This window comes from Quercus robur, chromosome 8 (assembly GCF_932294415.1).
Source record: "Quercus robur chromosome 8, dhQueRobu3.1, whole genome shotgun sequence".
NCBI classification, from domain to species: Eukaryota; Viridiplantae; Streptophyta; class Magnoliopsida; order Fagales; family Fagaceae; genus Quercus; species Quercus robur.
Window position 1 is genome coordinate 60,733,418 of NC_065541.1, and position 18,583 is coordinate 60,752,000.

At 32.5% G+C, this 18,583-nt stretch overlaps 2 long non-coding RNA genes across 4 annotated transcripts in view; one reads left to right on the plus strand and one right to left on the minus strand.

Moving 5' to 3' along the window:
• Nucleotides 1-3,899: 3,899 nt before the first annotated feature.
• The window catches only part of LOC126697440 (uncharacterized), a 37,725-nt gene continuing 23,041 nt past the window's right edge, over nt 3,900-18,583 (minus strand). Inside the window, exons 1-3 of one of the 3 annotated variants that reach the window (XR_007646201.1) lie at nt 10,414-10,565; nt 4,981-5,050; nt 3,900-4,293 (exon numbers count right to left, since the gene is read on the minus strand). This is a non-coding gene — a long non-coding RNA (uncharacterized LOC126697440). Of the gene's footprint in view, nt 4,294-4,980; nt 5,051-6,300; nt 6,406-10,413; nt 10,566-18,583 lie in introns of those variants that run through there. The other 2 variants (XR_007646203.1, XR_007646202.1) reach the window with 2 other exon arrangements.
• Nucleotides 16,089-18,169, plus strand: LOC126697439 (uncharacterized). Its single transcript, XR_007646200.1, has 3 exons — nt 16,089-16,326; nt 16,930-16,983; nt 17,958-18,169. It is a non-coding gene; the product is annotated as an uncharacterized LOC126697439 (long non-coding RNA).

Consider the following 18,583-nt stretch of genomic DNA (forward strand, 5'->3'; position numbering starts at 1 on the left):
AAAGTATGAAGTTCACTTTATATAAACAATAATTCTTTTTCTCTCTCAGAAAATAAAAATCAATTATAACACTTCTAACTTTATAACTTGTTTGGGAGAGGAGAACAAGAGGAACCAATGTAAACAAAAGAATTTTTAAAGAATATTTCCTGATGGGTTCAATGGGGAAAATATATATCTCTATATATTAAGAGGATTCAAAAAGTTAGTTATGGTTTCAAAAAATGTCAAAAATACCTCTAATCTAATTAGATAATTCTTATTCTTAAAAAATATAAAATAAGGTTAAAATTGTTATTCAACAAAATTCAAAATTCAAAATTCAAAATTCAAAATTCAAAAAAATACTACTAGATAAACTTTTTTTCCTAAAAATTAACACTTTCTATTTAAATATATTTTACGCACGTTTCATACATTTTATCCTAAAATCTAGCAAATACTAAACCTAGCCGTTTACTTATTTTTCAAATCATAAATTTTAGTTTCTTAAAAATAAATTTCTGTGTAACCTCACTAATAATAGATAAATTCAAATTGAAAAATTACATTAAACTAAGAAAAAAAAAAGCCTTATCGCACATGCGGAGCGCATGTGATGAGGCTAGTGTGTGTGTGTATATATATATTGTTATTCATTTCTATCATAACTCATTTTTTTAATTCTTTCAAAATTAGTACGTCTCAAATTGAATGAAATATCTTAAAATATGGATTTTCACTGAAAATCTTATAATACTTTTTTTAATCCTTAAATGTCTATGCAATTATTTTTATTAAAGAAATGTCATAATAATAATAAAAAGGTGTATATACACATATAAAATCAAGTGGTGTAACTTTTGTTAATGTCACACTACTCAATAACTTTTAATTGGTTTAATATGTTTAAAACCGTGGTGTTGGATTACATATATATATATATTCTCATTATCTTCAACACACATGTCACATTTCATATTAATAAAATGTTATTTACTATTTGTATAAAACTTGATTAGGAATGTTGTATTCTTGCTTGAGTTTAGTTACTTTGACAAAAATTGAAACGCAATCAAGGAAAAAGAGGAAAAAAAAAACATTTAAAAAAAATATGATATCATCAAGAATAAAAAAAAAAAAAAGATAGTGTACTTAACATAGTGGATATAATTTAATATTTTTCAATTTACTTAAGAAAGAAGTTCATATTCTTACTTATAATAATCATAATAATTTAGATTTGCTTTCTTTACAATGATGTGTAATCTAATTAGAATTTTTTTTTCTTAAATATTATAACATGTAGAAATAATTCTTTATCAAATTTTTTAAAAATGAATTTATAGAGCATACTTGCATTGCATGGGACATCAGCTAGTAATAATAATAATTAACAATTTTTTCTCATTTAAATCCCAAACATGATTAATTCATTTCCTTTCAAACATTTAAACAAGAGGGAGGTAGATATTTAATTTTTTTTTTTTTATATATGTTTTATCCTTCATAAACTTCCAAGGCTTAAAGAGTCTTGAGACTCCACTCATACACCAACTATCTTTTTCTAATAGAATGCTAAGCACTATCAGTGCCGACTAAGGAGAGGGACTCAGTGCACCAAGAAAAAGTTTCCACAATGTGGGGCATTGATTGGGTTTACCTAATTCTCATTGAGGATCAATAAGATTGAGTTTAATTAAGGATAGCATTAAAAAAAAAATTTTGGGAGAATGGAAAATTTTTTGTTTATCTTTTAACTTTGCCAATAAGAGTAGATATTCTAAGATATTTAGCAGTGTCATTCCTAGATCTAAAATGTTGAGTTTGCCAATTATAATATTAGTGGCTGTAATTAAAGCAACAGAGGGAAGAGAGGTATTGCCATCTCTCTCTCCTGCCCTTTTTTTCAATTTGCTAATGGTGGTAAAGGTTTTGTTTAACTGTCTTTATCGAATGACAATGTAATCCATCTCATACTTAAAAGTAGTGTCTTCTTAGTGCGTTCGCATTTGTTGTGTTGTTTTTATTATAATTAGATGATATCTTGCGCGATGTGCGGACTATTTTACAATTTCATTTGAAATCATTTTTATGTATATTAAAATCTACATATAATACTTAATACTTATTTTGTTGTATAATATTTATGTTTGCCCACAATATTGTTAAATACTTTGAAACTTGATTTTTTTAATTCATAATTTATTTTAAAAAATTGTATAACATTGTAAGATTATAATATATTATAATATTTACCATTAAAAGTAGATTTTATTTTTCAAACTTATTAAATGATTTTGAAATCTACAAAATAAGAATTTAAAATATAAAATACTTTTATATCCTAAAATTACATAAATATAAGCAACCTACCGAACACTTTCTCAATCACTCTATTCTCACAATAAAATATGGAGACCTTGATCATAAAAACCCAATTAATTATCTTAATGGAATTAAAGAAATCATTTGTAAGTATCAACATAAAGAGAACGTGATTAAACAAAGAGTTTTTGCTAAAAACACATTCATTTATCAAAATTCGATTGACTTAAGTTGGGCTTCTGTATCCTTTAATAAAAAGCGAAAAATACTTTTAAGTCACCATCGATTTTTGTTTTTACCACTATGGCTACATACAAAGAAACCTACAAATTATGAATTCTAACATAAAATTTAAAAAAAAAAGAAAAGAAAGCTAACTTCATAAATAATCAATTAGAAGGTTTCTTTTTCTTTTTCTTTAGTTCTAAAATAAAATACATTTATAACTTTCCCAAACCAAAATCTCAAACACTTAAAGACTCCAAGCGAATCATAACCTTCACGAAATCTACAATGTCTGACTTCAACATCAAAATCGTAAGTTACCATCCCTGAATAAAAAACGCAAGCCCCCTTCCTTGGTCATAGCCTACTCATACGGGTTACAATTAAATGATACTGCAACGTTGGAGTTATGTAGGTGTCATTGAAAGGTCGAAACTAAATGACATCATTTTTTGTCTAAGTGTATTTGAGATAGGATGATATGAAAGCCTATGGACATGTGTATATAAAGGAGTAAAAGTGAAAAGGATGAATGGAAATGCAAAGAGTTTTTTGTGTGTGTGAGAGATGGAAGGTCTTGAAACATTGAACCAAACGAAATAAATAGTAGTCTTAAAACATTGAATACAAAATGTAACAAAAATTAGTCTTGAAACATTGAACCAAAGGAAGTATAGAGTCTCCACTTTTAAATTTGTTCTTATCTCTAATATGACTTAAGGGTATCTTAATTCTTTTCATAGAGTACACCATATGACAGAACCTCATACTCTCTCGCATGAAGTCTTTGCTTTTATATATACTAGCGTTTTACCCACGCAATGCGCGGGATACTTTAATTCTTATTCATGGTAGAATATTTAAAAGTAATAACAATAAAATATTTAAATTCTATTGTTAGGAAATTGCTATTTTCACTAAGTGTTTAATCCTACCAATATTATTCTCTAATAATGTAAACATGATATCATAAAAACTCCATGATAGCTCCTTAAGCCAACTAATCATAAATATGATATCATAAAAATCTTATGATAACTCTATAGATGATTAATAGAAAACTAAATACTTCAATCAAAAAAGAAAAAGACAAAAAAAAAAAAAAATTCCCTATTATTATTTTTTTAAAGGAGATTATAAAATCCCTCATAATCTGTGTTTATGCATGAAATATATATATATATATATATATATATATATTCAAATGAAACATAATGAGAAAAATAAAAAACACCTCATCACCATTATAGGATTCTTACTATTACTCCCCAATTTACATTGCAAAGAGGACAATTAATTTCAAGAATACAAAGTAATATATATATATATATATATATATATCTTGAGGTGTGGGGGAGAGAAAAAGAGATCCCTTAAAGCCAATCCTTATTTTGCACTTGCATTGATTGAAACTAAAAATTGGTCCCTCAAGATTAAATGTCCAAGCCTATGTAAGTGCAAAGAAAGTGGCTATGGTAGGCCTAACCAAGTCTTCCATTATAAAATTTTCTCAATAGCAATCATTAAAAGATAAGAGTCGGTACTAATAGAAATCTGCATTGTCTTGCTCTTTTCTTGAGCCGTGTACATTTGATTTTCAATTTCTTGATGCTTCCTACCACTATCCTTTTCCATGATCAACTCCTACTTCATTAGGATCCTGATAATATTTGCACTTTTCTCAGTATCACCAATATTCATTTTCTTATTTGTCTCTACCTCTTTTTCAACTACTCTTTGGCTCTAAGTAGCAATTAAGACCTAGCAAAATAAGAATAAAATATTCATAAAAAATAGCATTAGCATAAAACATAAATGATGCATTGAGTTGCACTCTATAAAACTCAAAGGAAGATATCATTCTACTTCACTCTTGTAGACAGCATCCATCCCATTTAGCCTCTTGCCAAAGACAACATGGCATCACTTTGCTATTAACTAATTTGGCCGAAAGTATAGGGTACGTTTTGGTTGTTAATTCTTAGGCTCTATAGAACCATATCTCTTGTTTATTTTTTCCCATAGGATTATGTAAGTAAAAACAAATTACTATATTTGCTAGGTGTTCTACAAAAGGCCTCCCAATAGGTATTTTATTTTTTGAATACTCATTTGATTTGTCTTCTTTTTTTCCCATACAAATAAATCTCCTGTTGTGGAGCTTTTAATGCTATAAACTAATGAAAGAGAATCGCAAATAGCTTATGTAGTTAGGACAAATAAAAAAACCCAATATGGTTGGTGGCAATTGTTTTTAAAAGAGAACATAATAGCTTGATAGGTTAGTTGAATACAGGATAAGAATTAATTGAATGCAAATATTTGTTTCTTTGAAGAGAAAGCTGGCTAAAATATGCAAATCAAAGCCAATTCAAACACAAATACACTAATGGACAAAATCTAATACAAAGTATGAGATAAACAAAGAGAAAATCAGGCTGTCCTTACCTTTCAGTTTGTTCCTCAACTCTTCTTGTAAATTACCCAAGTGTTGTGCTTGGCAAAGAACTAAGCAAATCTGTATTTCAACAAAATGACAGGGTTAGAAGGTTTTTCAAATTATAGGAGAGAAAGATGAAAAAGAGACTACAAAAGAACGGTTTGATCCATCGAAAATAACCATAAATTATGTAAACTTGTGAAACTAAAGAGTTGGAATTTCAAATGCATTCTCAAAGAAAAAAGGTTGCAAGGATCTTAGTTAAAAACTAAGTTTTGAACTTTACTCTAAAAACTCCTTCAAAAATTCAATGTCTTCCATTTAGTAAGTTAGCTCCTTACAAAGCACCATGTACCTCAAGTAGGAGATATAAGTTAGTTACAACTTCACCTTATAAAAATTAAGTATAAGCATTCCTTCTAAACCAAGTTTGCTAAAGCCATCTATTAGAACCTTTGTCACAATTAACGTTAATCTATTTGTAGATAATTAAGTGAAGAAAGTACACCAAATGCATTAATGCAGTGTACAAAACATCATACTTCATAAAAGCCTATAAACACGTTGTCATGATCAAAGTTCCAATCATCTCCAAATGGAGTGACGCCCAAAGTAAAACCAAATGCTTACAATAATACTAATTTAAATTACACAGGGTCAGAAGGTCGTTCAAATTACAGGAGAGAAAGATGAAAGAGAGACAACAGAAGAAGCTAAAGAAAATATTGTAAATGGTATGGATATTGTAAAAATAAAATGCGGAATTCCTTAGGCTGCGTTTTTATCTCAAAAAAACGCGGCCTCAGAACCTGTCTATGGCCCCGCGTATAAAACGCGACCTTAAGGTGGGCCTTGGGCCGCATTTTTTTGAAACGGGGCTTTAGCCGGGCCTTGGGCCGCGTTTTTTATGGCCGCGGCTTAAAAAACGCGGCCCAAGGCCCCCGCGTTTTGTAGTGCAAGAGCGAAAATCCCTAATTCAAAAACATAGCAAATAATCTAGAAAACCATAATTTCACTTATAAAAAATTATAAATTATCCTACATTGTAAATTTTTTGATTTAAAAGCAGAAAATGTGAAAGCTAACTATTAAAATCAAGAGTGAATATCCCTAATATTACCCAAACCAAAATACAGAGATGATAATTTGAGACCAAAGCATCCAAAGTAAGAGAATAAACCCATCTATTCTTCAATAGGGATCGAAGGAAAACCCTAGACAATTCAGCAGGAGTGGAAAATTTTAAATATAGAAATTCAAATAATAAGTACCGTTGAGAAGTTACAGGAATTGACAATAGTGGGTGAAGTGGGAAAGAGTGTGCTTACCTTCCAGATATACTACTGTAGAAAAGGGATAGGGGCAGGAAAAACGAATAGAGTAGCAAGGATTAAGACAAAGTACGGATAGAGCAGATGGCAATTAGAAGGGACGAGATAGGGTAGAGAACAAACAATGTGATTGGTAGTTAGAATGAATGAATATTGAAAGGGAGGGTTCCACCACTAAAATAAAATTTTCTGGCTCATTGGAATTCAGCCGGATATGCCAATGAGCTTAACGAACAAAACAATAATTATTAGAATAATATTGTACCTATTCTATATAAAAGAAGTACATGAATAGAGCATCTTTGCAGTTTTTTTTTTTATTACATGCAAACCTGCAAACTTAATAGCGACCACTCATTTTTTAGTTTTGTTAATTCAATTCACACACCAGCAACTGTAAAACTACAATAATAAAACACATTGCTTGCAATTGTCTACCATTAAAACAAAACTTTAAAGTACCTAACCCCGTTCATTATGCAGATAGAATGGAAGGCAATAAAAAATTTTAATAGAAAATATAAAAGAAAAGCCAAAAGGCAATAACAAAACTTATTCTAAAAGAGAACCAAGTAATAGCATTAAAAAGAGGTCTGACCCGTATTAGACTCCATACCACACACTTGCCTTGACAAACAAACATTTACCACCTCCAAGAATTTTACCAAATTAAACAAAAATGAAACACAGCTTCTCCCATAAATCTAAGTTGCATTTGTTTCCATTCGAGTTTCACTGATTTTTTGCAAATTAATTTTGGTTGTAGGGAATATTTGTTCTATTAATGAAGCAGTCCTATCTAGTAAGTTCTCTGCTTATCTTCCTTTGAAGATAAATATATTCCTTTCTCAAAAGATAGATTTGTGTTAACTCTCACAATTAGTCTTAAAACACATCCACTTAAAGCAAAGTAGCCACAAAAGCTAAAAAGTCAATTCTCTTGGGACTTGGGAATATGGATATTAGTATTACACATTTATGGTGCATGATTAGAATACAAATTGATCACAAAGTATCATAACTTTAATACACATCTTACTCAGTCATGAGACCGCATTTAAGGTAAGACATTATTTTATTTCTATAATACCAAGATTGTACCATACGTAATTAATTGGCAATAAAATGAACTCAACAAAATATGACCTATACCCCTCTGAATTCATCACCTTATTCTTTCATTCTTCAACAGAATAAAAAAATTGAAAAGCCTTCCCTCCACAAAGATTCACGTTACTACTTCTATAGGATTTGGATTAAGGGAAAACTCTCAATTTACTTTTTCCTTCCAACTTGATTTGTATTGTTTATAACTTTGTTTTGAATAATCTCCTAATCTATTTCGACATTCAAATTGTCCAAAAGAGACTGAGACTCGCTTAAGTTTTTTAAATTCGTTCCCTTGTGTTTTAACCCAGACAACATAGATAGATGAACATGAACAAATTTAACCCAAATAACTTAATCATAACCAAATATAACATAAAGACCTAAACTAAAACCAATCCAAACAAATATTAAAAGAATTGATCCTATTTAATGCACAAACTGAAAAGCTAATAGAAAAACATAACTTCAAGGTAAAGACCTAAATCAAAACCACTCCAAATAAAATATCAGATTCTGATCATATTTAATGAACAAACTGGAAAAAAGAAACTCATATTGGTATTGGTTTTGGTATGATGATGGCAAGAGGAAATTCATTTATAAATAAACACCTCATATTGACTATTTTTTTTTTTTTTTGGTAGTCAGGCAGTAACAAATAAAAAGGAAATTCATTTAAAATAAATGCAATAGAAGATAAATGGCAATCACAACTCTGCATTGATCCAACATGAGATCAAAACATGCATGAAAGAAAATAAAAATAATACATGAAGAAAAAATAATTATAGCTTCTATTATATGACAAATTGACAATTGTAATCAAAATCAATTCAATTGAGTACCGAAACTTAAGCCTAAATCAAATCAAACGTTTAAAGCAATATTTACTTAAATAATACCTATAAAGGTTTCAGGCGGCCTGACCGAAGATGTTAGATTTCTCTCTTTCCAACTCTTTTCACATGCCTTTACCAACGCTTTCTCCAAATAGAAAACTCATGTTTGCCCTCTCCAGACCTAAATTTAAAGAGACAAAAAATAGAGAGACTACATCAATGGAGGTATGGTCTGATTGGGGTAGAGGGTGGATGTACCATGGCGCAGTTTAACCCAAATAATCAAAACAGAACCACTTATAACTTAAATACCATAATGAGAACCAAATATAACATAAAGACCCAAACAAAACGAAACCAATCCAAAAAAATATCAAAACCTAATCATAATTAATAAACAAACTTAAATGCAAAGATAAAACTCATCAGTAGTGGTTCTGGCCTCTCTCTATCTTCCCCTGCGTGAGACTTTTTTTTTTCAAATGGTAGAGCAAAAATGGCAGAATGACTAGTTTTGTTTGTTTTTTAATGAATCTTAGGCGTGTTTTTTGATAGTTGTTCTAAATGATATATGACGGCGGTGTGAGGCTGAAGGAGTGAGAGAGCAGCCATGGGCTATGGTTTAGGGGTTTTTAGAATTGAGAGAGGCAGAGAAAACGACATCAACACGAAGGAAGAGGCAAAGAAGAAGAAAGGGTTTATCAGGAGAGGGTAGTTTTTGGGCTTTATGTTTTTGTTTTCTCTTATAGGTGTAACGATCGGGCTTTCAAATGATGTAATGATCGAGATTCTAGTTGGGTTTAACTAACGTGGCAGTATTTGAACATGCTATTCTGACCTGTGTGTATGGAATTGTAGAGAAGAAATGGAAGTTAGAGTGAGTCTAAACTTTTGATTGGAAATACGGCGTTTGGGTTTTTGGGTTTGTGTGTGTGTGTGTGTGTGTGTGTGTGTTTTTTTTTTGATAAGTGGCCGGGTTTGTGTTTTTATAAATATGTTTGATAAAAAGAAGACTCCAAACGGTGCACCGTACGGTTTTTTTTTTCTTTTGAGAACGATTCAACAAAACATAGATCTGCACAAAGCATAAATCAATTCAAATTTTAAGGGCAAACCAAAAAAAGCACAAACCTAACAAATATTTGCAAAACAAAAACAAAATTTAATCAATACAACAATCGAACAAAACAGAATTGAAGAAATTGTAAAAATAAATGGGAAATTAGGGAAAAAGGTAGCCAAACCTTAAACCTTGACTGAGTAGTGCGACAAAACACTGTTTAACAAAATCTTTGTTATCTATCTGTTTGTTTCTATTAAAAAAAATGCAGTAAATAATTTCAAGAAAACCATAATTTCACTTTGAAAGAAATCATCAATAAATCTACACTCTACAGTAATTGACAAAACATGAAGGCAAATGAAAAAAAAAGTGCAAACCTAACAAAAATCTGCCAAACAAAACTACAATCTAATCAACACAACAAATGAAGAAAACAGAACTCAATAAACAGAGCAAAATAAATGGGAAATTAGGGTAACAGGTAGCCAAATCTTAAAGCTTGATTGAGAGATTCTTTTTGTGGAAGACCCAATGGGTAAGGAATTAGTAATCTGCAATTAGAGAAAAAGATGAAAGAGAAAGAGGGAATTGGTTGAGAAGATGGAATATGGTTGTATAAACTACTAAACCCATATATTTTTCAATAATACGGATAAAAGAAGAACCCTAGAAACAGTAATTGAATAGGAAAAAAAAAGGGGGGGAAAAAAAAGAAGAACCCTAGAAACGGTGATTGAATAGGAAAAAAAAGGGAAAAAAAATCAACATCTAATTTCCTGTTTCTATTGAAATGAAATTGTTATTTAACTGGAAAAAAAAAAAACATGGAATAACTTTCAAAAATATGATCTGTTTAAACAATGCAAAGAAATTTAATAGTGATTGTTGTATTTGCACTGTGCATTTATTTTAATTCCTTTCTAACCCCGATTACCCAAATACTCAAATCAACATTTCTAACACAAATATACAAAACCAAACCAATTCTAACCCAAATACCTTAATATATAAACCAAAATCTAAAATCAAACTTGAATTAAAACCAATCTAGCCAAAATACTCAAAGGCAAAACCTAATGGAGAAAGAGAAAACTTTACCAATAGCGACCCTCTGATCTCTATATTCGCACCTTGTGGAGTCTCTGTATAGTGGGTTTGGTCGTCTGATAGGGGCGTTAGGGCGGTAGTATCTCTCTTTGAGTAGAATCTGTCATTCAATTTTATTTTCAATATTTTATTTTTAAAAAGAACCTTACCCATAATGGCTCTACCAGTATGACGGTTGGGGAAAGCCAGTTTTTCGGTGGCTGCAGATGAACAATGGCAGTAGTGCCCTGAAATGTCTCTCCTTCTCTCTTTGCGCCTTACTGTTGGGAAATTTAGACCCCAGTTGATAGAATTAACAAGTTGTAAACCCAAGTTGTTAATTAGATTTATTATGTATAAAACTTGTTAAAATAAACAAATATCAATATCATGTCAAAATCATGCAGCGGAAAAAATAAATAAGACAAGATATGATGATCCAAAAAATCCAATGAAACAAACTAGTTTCACAGTAAAAAACCTGGGGGGAAACTTTCCCAAAAAGCAATCCACTATAGTAAAGAGAAGTTTAAGATCTAGTACAAAACCTTTGTCTTTAGACTCTACAATCCCCGTAGATGAACTCATAGTAGAAACCTTCTACCGCTTCAGAATCTCTGAACTCTTCAATATATGAACACCACCCTTTGATGCACGAATCTAAGTACGTGACTAACCAATTGCGTGGATCTCAGTACGCGACTTAAATCACCAACTAGAAGAAGATGTTGGTTGCAAAGTTCTTTAGTTCATCCACACGATAAAGATCAAGAAGATGCTTGGTCACAAAACCCTACGGTGCACATACACAGTAACTTTTTCAAGAGAAAGAGATGAACTAAGGCAAGAACTTCGTCTCCGGTCACAATTTGCTTGAACAGAGTTTGCTCAATGCTTGTGCAACTTGTGAACACTTTGACGACCCTTAAAAAAATCCTTTTATATGTCTAGGGTTAGGAGAAAAGAAGGCCCAAAGACACATTCACAGATTTTAAGAAAATCAGATCAGAATTCTGACATTCTTAAACCTCGATAGATAGGAGGTGTTGAGCAGCTGTCGAGCAGGTGTCAAGCACACAGGCTGAACAGCTTCCTTAAACCTCGACACATGCTAGCTATTGAGCTAGCTGTCGAGCTTTAGTAACTTTGCACTATTAGCTTGTTTTCTTGGACAGACTTGAAGACTTCAACACTTGATCTTGAAATATGATTTCTTGAAGTATTTAAAAACATCCTAAATCTACCCAAATACAAGTAAATTGCGTTTTGTCAAAGGATTAGCCAATTACATAAAATATGTCCTTAACACTTACAAACTCTCAAACTCTCTGTATCTCTCTCAATCCTTTTGGGTTTTTATATTTAGTTAACCGGTTTTATTGAATTGTATTAAGTTAAACGGTGCGTAAAAGCGAAATGCTATAACTTTGCTCTTTTAAAATGTGAACGTGGCAAATTTTTAAGGGGCCTTTTTTGCTAAGGTGGCAACACCTCCTTAATTGCAGGAAAAAGGCTTCTGCTATTATATATAGTATACGATATTGATGATTATTTACTTAAGACAATTATTAGATAGACAATTAGATAGTATTAGAGGGGGGAGATGGCGTTCAAAGTACATCATGGGATGGGGAGGTAAAATTGAGATTAATCATTCGATTTTTGAGGGAGATTCCAAAACTTTTGTAAACTCTCTTCCCAAGGGTGGTATACTAAGTTTGGCTATTAGTCATTTAGTAAGGGACATGTCTTAGAGTTTTTCTTTCTCTCATATATAGAGGTAAGGTAATATTACAACATGTTAGGTTCTAAGTACTTAGGAACTAATATTAGAACTCTAATTTATATTGTTGGCAAATCATGATCAAAACAAGTTGTTAGTCTTGTTTTAGACTTGCTCAAAGTATGTGTTTTATGTAAAGTTGGAATCAAGCTGTTGTAGAATTCATTGTGCAATTCAGTTTGGCTCGATCGATCGAGAATTAGGCTTGATTGATCGAAAGTCGGGCAGAAATTTTTTTCTGCAGAATTTCCAACTCAGCTCTAAGCCCATATGACGTGTAGGATTTTATGTTTTACCCTAGGTATAAAAGGGAAACCCTAGCAACGTTTTTGAGGTTTCTCTATTTACTATGTGTGTGACTCTCTTGTGAGATCTGAGAGGTGGTTGCCTTCACACATGCTTAGGATTATTAAGAAGGAGATTTCATTAAGAGCTTTATAATCATTCAGTTGCTGCAATAAAAGCTTAAAGATATACAAGCAGGAGTGCTTGTACTTGCTGGAGAATCCAAGAAAGAAGGAGTTTGTGGTCTCGGAGCTGTCATGTGGTTGTGTCAGTAAGTTTTCTACTGATGGGTAGCAATAGGATGTTAGTGGTCTAAGTCACTATTGTAAAACTTCGATTCTTTCATAGTGGATTCAAGTTTACCTTGAGGATAGCTAGGTTAAATCCTCCCCAGGTTTTTACCGGTGTGGTTTCCTGGATCATCATATCTTTGTGTTCTCTATATTCCGCACTTTACATTGATATGATTATATGATTGTGTTAACCTAGATCTGAAATTTGGACTAAGTAATCACTTGGCTAATTAACTAGGTTAATCCAATTGTACTTTAAGGGATCTAAAAATGTACATAACAAATGCTTTAATCAAGAGTGTGAGATTTTTTTTTATTAGTTTGGATGGAGGTTGTTCCTCCAAACATTGTTAACTTTTTTCAAGCTAATTTACTAGCTACTTATATAAAAACTAAAAAGCATACAGATCAGTTTCTTAAAAATAAAATAAAAAACATGGGGTATCAAATTGTGCTGACTGAGAAGAAAGTAGTTGCACTAACCGCACTTTTTCTCCTTTTTTATTTATTTATTTTTTTTTGAGGTGACATTAACCAAACTTGGCTGCTATATATGACTGGAGGTTTTAATTAGTGGGGTTTACTTTTATTTGTTTGCTAAATTAGTGGGGGTATTTTTAAACGTTAGCAAGAGTTTTAGTCAGAATGATCCCGTCAGCTAAATTACTGGGGGTATGATATAATTCTATATATCGAATCCCTCCCTCTCCCACCTTTTTGATCTCTTGATATTTCTCTCTACCTCTCTCTTCCAAGAAAATCAGGTCAAGTCAGCTTCGAATGGTGTTGTACAATGCCAGGTGTGAGATCCATTTGAAGGACCCAGGTTAGGGCAATCTCTTTGTGGTGTACGTGCTTCATCCTTTTAAGTTAGCCATGCAAGGCGTCCATGCATGGAGATGGTGCTAACCCTACAACCTAAGAAGAATCCTTATAATTTAGCCTTAAAGAAATGAAACATAATTCTAATGGAGATTATGAATATACGAGGTTTTATGGGGAATAATTATTGAATTTAAACTTAGTTAAAAAAAAAAAAATTGAATTATGAGTAATGTTATAGGTACAAACTATATTACAATATTTTTACAAAATGTTGATGTGGCCATTCATAACTTATTGGTTTTCATCCAGACCCACCATTAATATTACTTTTTCATTTATCAATAATTACTCACCACATCAGTGGTTTGTAAATTTTTTTGTAAAATAATTTGTATCTCTAGCATTATTCTTAAATTATATCATAGAAAATTTTGTTTTCAAAAGCTTATGTGGCAATTGTTGTATATATTAGCATATACGATACAGGTTGTAATATGTGGGAGTAATCTTATTGTGAATGTAAAAGAGTTAAGAGAAAAATAAAGTTAAAAAAAAAATAAAGTTTTAGTGACCTGCTTGAGCAAGCCCACAGTGCAAGCAATAGAATAGAGTAATCGGCAAACAAAGTGAATTACATGGAAAACAAAAAAGTTATATTGGCACTTTAGCCAATACGGCTCGAGTGAGAGTTAGTCGAGCGAGGATGAGCAATATGCAAACAAGGATGGACAGGGATGAGTGAGGTCAGGTAGATGCTTGCCTGATATCTGCTCGAGAGACAGGGACGGAGCAAGGATTTCGAATGAGGGGGGGGGGGGGGGGGGGGCGAGATACACTCAAACCCAAAGACGACCTTCATATTGTAGCTCTAGATTAACCCAAAGATAATCATGTTTTTTTATCCAAGCAACTTATAAAAGAATATATATATATATATATATATATATGTGTGTGTGTGTGTGTGTGTGTGTGTGTGTGTGTTTTTTTTTTTTTTTTACTCCAAGCTTCTTTGGGGAAGTTCATCAAACATTTAAGCCGCAATTATCCTATACTAATGCTTTAAGATAAATTTCATAAATCATTTAAAACCCAGATAGAAACCCACAAAAAGAATCAAAATTTATTTAAAATTTGAATAAAGAAAATGTATTTTTTGTGAAAGCATGGAAGTATTGAACAAAAATAGAGCATAAATATTTAAAAACAAGCTTTATATATTATATATTTTACTTTTTCTCATTGGGCCGGGGGCCCCCCTTGGTCCAAGTATAATTCTGTCTCTATCGAGAGAGGTTATAAAGCTTGCTTGAGCAATGTAAATCATGCTCAAGCAAGACAATTATAGAAAGTGCAAAATCTACAAAAGTTTGCAAAAAAAAAAAAAAGGAGAGGGATGAGACATTTTTTTTTTGGTCTCTAATGGCTAGTATTAGACACAACTCATATTTTTAGGGTTTGTACCAACCAAAGTTACTGTGGGGACACGATTCTTAAACGGCCCAACAACGACGTTGGGCTCACGCGTGAAAGATCCCCCACAATAATATTTGTAGAGAGTGGGCTTGAAAGGCTAGCGTTGGGTCACGGGGCGTTAGTACATGCCGGGCCTTGGATAAACTTAGACAAGAAAAAGCTTTAGTCCGGATATTCAAGCCCAAAAACTTTATAAATGGAGGGATTGGACTCCTCGGATCATGTCCGAGGAGCACTGTGTTTTTCTCCGGTTACCCGACGATGGGTTTTCCATGGTGGAGCGCATATATATTATCCGGGCATTCTCATTCCTGGAGCATTTTTCAGGAAGTGAGATGGGGATCCCCACTTCGTTACCTAACGTTTTCTTTTATACTAGCCTACGTTCGTTGTCCCTCGTCCATGTGTAGGGTCGACCTTTCCAGGACAGATATCTGTCCCATCAATCTAATCCCGAAATTGTTGGAGATGATCAATAAAGCCTAAGAATCCGGCTCTGTTAGGTGTAGTGTCATATCAGTGAAGGGTATTAAGGACAACTTCCCCAAGATATTTTCTGATCTTTCAAGTTAGCTTGTATTCCACTCTAATCCATGAGACTTTGGGTCTGCCGAGGACTAAGCTGTCCTCGGCTGTACCTTCGGGCCACTTTGGGCTTCCTATTTTTGGACTTGGGCCCTGGCCTCCTTTAGTTTGGGGCCTGTGGACTCCCCATAAGCGAGCGAGCCGGGCCCCTAAACTATTGGGCCCCACAGTTACTATCCAAAATTCATTGTTTATAAGTTTGCCTCCATATTCAATTTTATTTATCGATAGATTTTACACCATTAGATAGAAATTCACCGAATTCTCAAAGTTTGCTACATGAAAGATTTTGGCTTAGTTGTATCTTGGAGACAAATTTACTAATAGTGCTTTAGGTAGCAAACTCTTTGTGTAACATCCCGTGAGTTTTTTTTTTTTTTTTTTTTTTTTTTTTTTTTTTTTTTTTTTAAAGGGTAAGTCAGAATTTTTGTGGACCAAATGTGCCCCCACCTAACCCCACTACCCATCACACAATCCACTCCCTCTTTTCTCTCTTTGGCCGGTCACTCCCACTCTTGTTCTCCTTTTCTTTTTCTTTTTCAGTCAACACAACACACATACACACACTCCTCTCCCTCACCCTCCCACCGGTACATTCCTCATAATCACCCCTACCATTTTTTCCAGCAAAATCACTAGAAAATCCTCAAGAACATCACATCTTCACACAAGTTAATTGAGGTAGAAATTTTAATCTCTTTTGATGAGTATTATGTTCTTGTTTGAGGTTATTTTACCCAAGCTTTAATATTGATTTTCATGTGATTTAAGAGTTTTGGAAATGATATTCATGTGTTATACATATGGGTTTTGGTCTTGGTGGATGTACTTGATGAGTGTGTTCATGATTTTTACAATGTTGGGTATCTAAGGCTTGTTATGGTGAAAATTTAGGGGTTTTGAGGTATATTTTGTGAAATAAATTGTGAATATAATTTTATGGTTTATTTGGAGCTAGTTTAAGATCTAAATTGTTTGTTTGAAAGGATATTGTGATTTTGGTGTCATGGGTCTCTTGATGATGTCGTGAAAACCATGTGGAAACTATTTATAAATTATTGAGGTTTTGATGTTAGAAATAATACCTTGTATGATTCATAAGTATAATGGGAGTCTATGTCTTGTAAAGTAATTGGTTGAGAAACTTTGGAGATGGAAAATATTATTTGTGAGGCTAAATCTAGGCTTGCCTAATTTAGTGCTTATTTGGCAATTCCTAATATGTAGCTAGATACAATTTCAAGCTTTGTGCTCATTGTGATAGATTTGCTTGACATTGTTTAGGTTCTAGCTAATCTCCCCTTGGAGCTTGGAGAATTAGGATTTTGCGGTTGCTAGGTAAGTAGCTTTTTAATGGGTATTTTTGAAAAATAGCCATATCTTATAAATATTGTTTTTGGGTCAAACACATTTTGGAAAATTAATGGTGGAACTATGTTTTTCTAAAAGGTATTGTGTTATGACCCTACTATATATATGATTATATATGAAAATGCATATTCTTATTGCATATGGGGGATTTGCATGATTTGTTAGCAAAGAAAAGACTAGCATCTTTGATTAAATTCTAGAAAATGCGTATTATGGATTTATTGCATTATTTGCAAAAATATAAAGATGCTTTATCTTGGCCTATGTTATTTGGGAAGTTAATACAAAATCTCTTTGGCAAGAAATAAGTTGAAGGCATTGAGAACCTTGTGAATATCTTGGGCATTCAAATGTTTTATGAAACTACTTAGAAGTGAAATTATGTATTTTGAATTAAAGTTATGTGAGCTCTTTATGTTCTACCCATGTGCTGTGACATGTGATTACTCGGTGATTACCTAGCTAGATACTATAGTCTGTGTGACATTAGTATCTTAGCACCCGTCTTTGTGATGATTATTCCGGCTTTGTGTCGGCGATGAGTTCCGGCTTTGTCTTGGTAGTTTAGTTTCGGCTTTGTGTCGGCAATGAGTTCCGGCTTTGTGTCAGCGATTATCATGTGGCCTTGGGTTAGATTTTTTGGTTTGGAACGGTGTTGTTATTGCTCACAGTATAGTAAGTAGTTTCATGTTGAGATATTTTGAGGAATATATAGTATGTAATCTCATGAGAACATTTTGAGAAGCTTTGTGCTGTGTCAATTTATTCATTCTTGTCATATTATTTTTGGGAAATGGTTTTGTAGAAACTATTTGGAAACTCCCGAATTAAAAACATGATTTGTAAATTGTTACCATCATGAAACTTGCATTTCCCCCACCCCCTTTAATTATGCTACTTACTGGGCTTTGTCTCATTCCATTATTTTTATAACTTTTCAGAGTAGGCAACAATCTTTTGAGACAGCTTTTTGGTGGCTAATAGTAGTTAGACTAACTGCTGATGGAGGCTGAATTTTTGTGTAATGGATATATTAGATGGTGTACATCTTAGACTAGGCTTGACTCATTCTTTTGTATATTATAGTGGTTATGTCTGTATTTCCACTGTTGGGACAAGCTGTTGTTATGTAATTGTTGTTTTCAGACCTCTATTCTTTTGTGGCCTATGATACTTGTAATTAATGCTTAGAGTTCTGACTTACTCTGAAAGTATATTTTATGGGATGATTATGATAATTCTTGTTGTTGGCACTTGATAATAATTATGTGGATTGAATTGTCAAAAATGAAAAATTTACAGGTACTTGAGACGTCTCTCTCATGTTTTGGACCCTTCGGGGTTTGGGGCGTGACACTTTGAGTGGAGGCAAATATTATCTTAAGCGAATTTATTTAAGCTATTATTATTATTATTATTATTTTTTGGTGTTATTTCATTATTTACCTCGTAAGCAACATTTACCGTGGTGTATCAAACTGTGCTGAGTGCTGACTGAGAAGAAAGTAATTGCACTAACCAAACTGGGCTGCTAGCTAGACATGACTGAAGGTTTTGATTGGCGTTA